Here is a 5,537-nt window from a genome sequence, read left to right as displayed (position 1 = left end):
GCCTCGTTACTAGGGTTTCGATTAAGATATCTCGAATAACCCCTGGGAGGAGTAACGATGACTCTTTTATGATACACAACTAGTGACATATCGCTTCTGGCAGACTGGCCACAGTAAGAAAAATTTCAGAATCGGTGGGCAATTGGGACGAGTAACTATGACTCTCTTTAGGTAGCCAATGCCTCGTTACTAGGGTTTCGATTAAGATATCTCGAATAACCCCTGGGAGGAGTAACGATGACTCTTTTATGATACACAACTAGTGACATATCGCTTCTAGCAGACTGGCCACAGTAAGACAAAATGGCAGACTGGGTGAGCGTTTGGGACGAGTAACTATGACTCTCTTAAGGTAGCCAATGCCTCGTTACTAGGGTTTCGATTAAGATATCTCGAATAACCCCTGGGAGGAGAAACGATGACTCTTTATGATACACAACTAGTGACAAATTGCTTCTGCCAGACTGGCTGCAGTAAGAGAAAATGTTGGACTGGGTTAGCAATTGGGACGAGTAACTATGACTCTCTTAATGTAGCCAATGCCTCGTTACTAGGGTTTCGATTAAGATATCTCGAATAACGCCTGGGAGGAGTAACGATGACTCTTTTATGATACACAACTAGTGACATATCGCTTCTGGCAGACTGGCCACAGTAAGAAAAAATGGCAGACTGTGTGAGCAATTGGGACGAGTAACTATGACACTCTTAAGGCAGCCAATGCCTCGTTACTAGGGTTTCGATTAAGATATCTGAAATAACCCCTTTGAGAAGTATCGATGACGCTTGTAAGATACACAGCTAGTGACATATCGCTTCTGGCAGACTGGCCACAGTAAGACAAAATGGCAAACTGGGTGAGCAATTGGGACGAGTAACTATGACGCTCTTAAGGTAGCCAATGCCTCGTTACTAGGGTTTCGATTAAGATATCTCGAATAACCCCTGGGAGGAGAAACGATGACTCTTTCATGATACACAACTAGTGACGTATTGCTTCTTTCAGATTGTCTGCAGTATGTGAAAATGTTAGACTTGGTGAGCAATTGGGACGAGTAACGATGACTCTCTTAAGGTAGCCAATGCCTCTTTACTAGGATTTCGATTAAGATATCTCGAATAACCCCTGGGAAGTGTAACGATGACTCTTTTATGATACACAACTAGTGACATATCGATTCTGGCAGACTGGTCGCAGTAAGAATTAATGTTGGACTGGGTGAGCAATTGGGGCGAGTAACTATGACTCTCTTTAGGTAGCCAATGCCTCGTTACTAGGGTTTCGATTAAGATATCTCGAATAACCCCTTTGAGGAGTAACGATGACTCTTTTATGATACACAGCTAGTGACATATCGCTTCTGGCAGACTGGCCACAGTAAGAAAAATTTCAGGAAAGGTGGGCAATTGGGACGAGTAACTATGACTCTCTTTAGGTAGCCAATGCCTCGTTACTAGGGTTTCGATTAAGATATCTCGAATAACCCCTTGGAGGAGTAACGATGACTCTTTTATGATACACAACTGGTGACATATCGCTTCTGGCAGACTGGTCGCAGTAAGAATAAATGTTGGACTGGGTGAGAATTTGGGACGAGTAACTATGACTCTCTTAAGGTAGCCAATGCCTCGTTACTAGGGTTTCGATTAAGATATCTCGAATAACCCCTGGGAGGAGAAACGATGACACTTTTATGATACACAACTAGTGACAAATTGCTTCTGGCAGACTGGCTGCAGTAAGAGAAAATGTTGGGCTGGGTGAGCAATTGGGGCGAGTAACTATGACTCTCTTAAGGTAGCCAATGCCTCGTTACTAGGGTTTGGATTAAGATATCTCGAATAACGCCTGGGAGGAGTAACGATGACTATTTTATGATACACAACTAGTGACATATCGCTTCTGGCAGACTGGCCGCAGTAAGAAAAAATGGCAGACTGTGTGAGCAATTGGGACGAGTAACTATGACTCTCTTAAGGCAGCCAATGCCTCGTTACTAGGGTTTCGATTAAGATATCTCGAATAACCCCTTTGAGAAGTAACGATGACTCTTTTATGATACACAGCTAGTGACATATCGCTTCTGGCATACTGGCCACAGTAAGACAAAATGGCAAACTGGGTGAGCAATTGGGACGAGTAACTATGACTCTCTTAAGGTAGCCAATGCCTCGTTACTAGGGTTTCGATTAAGATATCTCGAATAACCCCTGGGAGGAGAAACGATGACTCTTTTATGATACACAACTAGTGACAAATTGCTTCTGGCAGACTGGCTGCAGTAAGATAAAATGTTGGACTGGGTGAGCAATTGGGACGAGTAACTATGACTCTCTTAAGGTAGCCAATGCCTCGTTACTAGGGTTTCGATTAAGATAACTCTAATAACCCCTGGGAGGAGTAACGATGACTCTTTTATGATACACAACTAGTGACATATCGCTTCTGGCAGACTGGCCGCAGTAAGAAAAAATGGCAGACTCTGTGAGCAATTGGGACGAGTAACTATGACTCTCTTAAGGTAGCCAATGACTCTTTACTAGGGTTTCGATTAAGATATCTCGAATAACCCCTTTGAGGAGTAACGATGACTCTTTTATGATACACAACTAGTGACATATCGCTTCTGGCAGACTGGCCAAGGTAAGAAAAAATGGCAGAATCGGTGAGCAATTGGGACGAGTAACTATGACTCTCTTTAGGTAGCCAATGCCTCGTTACTAGGGTTTCGATTAAGATATCTCGAATAACCCCTGGGAAGTGTAACGATGACTCTTTTATGATACACAACTAGTGACATATCGATTCTGGCAGACTGGTCGCAGTAAGAATAAATGTTGTACTGGGTGAGCAATTGGGGAAAGTAACTATGACTCCCTTTAGGTAGCCAATGCCTCGTTACTAGGGTTTCGATTAAGATATCTCGAATAACCCCTGGGAGGAGAAACGATGACTCTTTTATGATACACAACTAGTGACATATCGCTTCTGGCAGACTGGCCACAGTAAGAAAAATTTCAGAATCGGTGGGCAATTGGGACGAGTAACTATGACTCTCTTTAGGTAGCCAATGCCTCGTTACTAGGGTTTCGATTAAGATATCTCGAATAACCCCTGGGAGGAGTAACGATGACTCTTTTATGATACACAACTAGTGACATATCGCTTCTGGCAGACTGGCCACAGTAAGACAAAATGGCAGACTGGGTGAGCATTTGGGACGAGTAACTATGACTCTCTTAAGGTAGCCAATGACTCGTTACTAGGGTTTCGATTAAGATATCTCGAATAACCCCTGGGAGGAGAAACGATGACTCTTTATGATACACAACTAGTGACAAATTGCTTCTGCCAGACTGGCTGCAGTAAGATAAAATGTTGGACAGGGTGAGCAATTGGGACGAGTAACTATGACTCTCTTAAGGTAGCCAATGCCTCGTTACTAGGGTTTCGATTAAGATATCTCGAATAACGCCTGGGAGGAGTAACGGTGACTATTTTATGATACACAACTAGTGACATATCGCTTCTGGCAGACTGGCCGCAGTAAGAAAAAATGGCAGACTGTGTGAGCAATTGGGACGAGTAACTATGACTCTCTTAAGGTAGCCAATGCCTCGTTACTAGGGTTTCGATTAAGATATCTCGAATAACCCCTGGGAGGAGAAACGATGACTCTTTTATGATACACAACTAGTGACGTATTGCTTCTTTCAGATTGTCTGCAGTATGTGAAAATGTTAGACTTTTTGAGCAATTGGGACGAGTAACTATGACTCTCTTAAGGTAGCCAATGCCTCGTTACTAGGATTTCGATTAAGATATCTCGAATAACCCCTGGGAAGTGTAACGATGACTCTTTTATGATACACAACTAGTGACATATCGATTCTGGCAGACTGGTCGCAGTAAGAATTAATGTTGGACTGGGTGAGCAATTGGGGCGAGTAACTATGACTCTCTTTAGGTAGCCAATGCCTCGTTACTAGGGTTTCGATTAAGATATCTCGAATAACCCCTTTGAGGAGTAACGATGACTCTTTTATGATACACAGCTAGTGACATATCGCTTCTGGCAGACTGGCCACAGTAAGAAAAATTTCAGAAAAGGTGGGCAATTGGGACGAGTAACTATGACTCTCTTTAGGTAGCCAATGCCTCGTTACTAGGGTTTCGATTAAGATATCTCGAATAACCCCTTGGAGGAGTAACGATGACTCTTTTATGATACACAACTGGTGACATATCGCTTCTGGCAGACTGGTCGCAGTAAGAATAAATATTGGACTGGGTGAGAATTTGGGACGAGTAACTATGACTCTCTTAAGGTAGCCAATGCCTCGTTACTAGGGTTTCGATTAAGATATCTCGAATAACCCCTGGGAGGAGAAACGATGAAACTTTTATGATACACAACTAGTGACAAATTGCTTCTGGCAGACTGGCTGCAGTAAGATAAAATGTTAGACTGGGTGAGCAATTGGGACGAGTAACTATGACTCTCTTAAGGTAGCCAATGATTCGTTACTAGGGTTTCGATTAAGATAACTCTAATAACCCCTGGGAGGCGTAACGATGACTCTTTTATGATACACAACTAGTGACATATCGCTTCTGGCAGACTGGCCGCAGTAAGAAAAAATGGCAGACTGTGTGAGCAATTGGGACGAGTAACTATGACTCTCTTAAGGTAGCCAATGACTCGTTACTAGGGTTTCGATTAAGTTATCTCGAATAACCCCTTTGAGGAGTAACGATGACTCTTTTATGATACACAACTATCGACATATCGCTTCTGGCAGACTGGCCAAGGTAAGAAAACATGGCAGAAACGGTGAGCAATTGGGACGAGTAACTATGACTCTCTTTAGGTAGCCAATGCCTCGTTACTAGGGTTTCGATTAAGATATCTCGAATAACCCCTGGGAGGAGAAACGATGACTCTTTTATGATACACAACTAGTGACATATCGCTTCTGGCAGACTGGCCACAGTAAGACAAAATGGCAGACTGGGTGAGCATTTGGGACGAGTAACTATGACTCTCTTAAGGTAGCCAATGCCTCGTTACTAGGGTTTCGATTAAGATATCTCGAATAACCCCTGGGAGGAGAAACGATGACTCTTTATGATACACAACTAGTGACAAATTGCTTGTGCCAGACTGGCTGCAGTAAGAGAAAATGTTGGACTGGGTGAGCAATTGGGACGAGTAACTATGACTCTCGTAAGGTAGCCAATGCCTCGTTACTAGGGTTTCGATTAAGATATCTCGAATAACGCCTGGGAGGAGTAACGATGACTCTTTTATGATACACAACTAGTGACATATCGCTTCTGGCAGACTGGCCACAGTAAGAAAAAATGGCAGAATGTGTGAGCAATTGGGACGAGTAACTATGACTCTCTTAAGGCAGCCAATGCCTCGTTACTAGGGTTTCGATTAAGATATCTGGAATAACCCCTTTGAGAAGTAACGATGACTCTTTTATGATACACAGCTAGTGACATATCGCTTCTGGCAGACTGGCCACAG

The sequence above is a fragment of the Schistocerca gregaria genome, unplaced genomic scaffold (assembly GCF_023897955.1).
Source record: "Schistocerca gregaria isolate iqSchGreg1 unplaced genomic scaffold, iqSchGreg1.2 ptg000294l, whole genome shotgun sequence".
Taxonomy (NCBI): Eukaryota; Metazoa; Arthropoda; class Insecta; order Orthoptera; family Acrididae; genus Schistocerca; species Schistocerca gregaria.
This window is presented reverse-complemented; position numbering follows the sequence as displayed.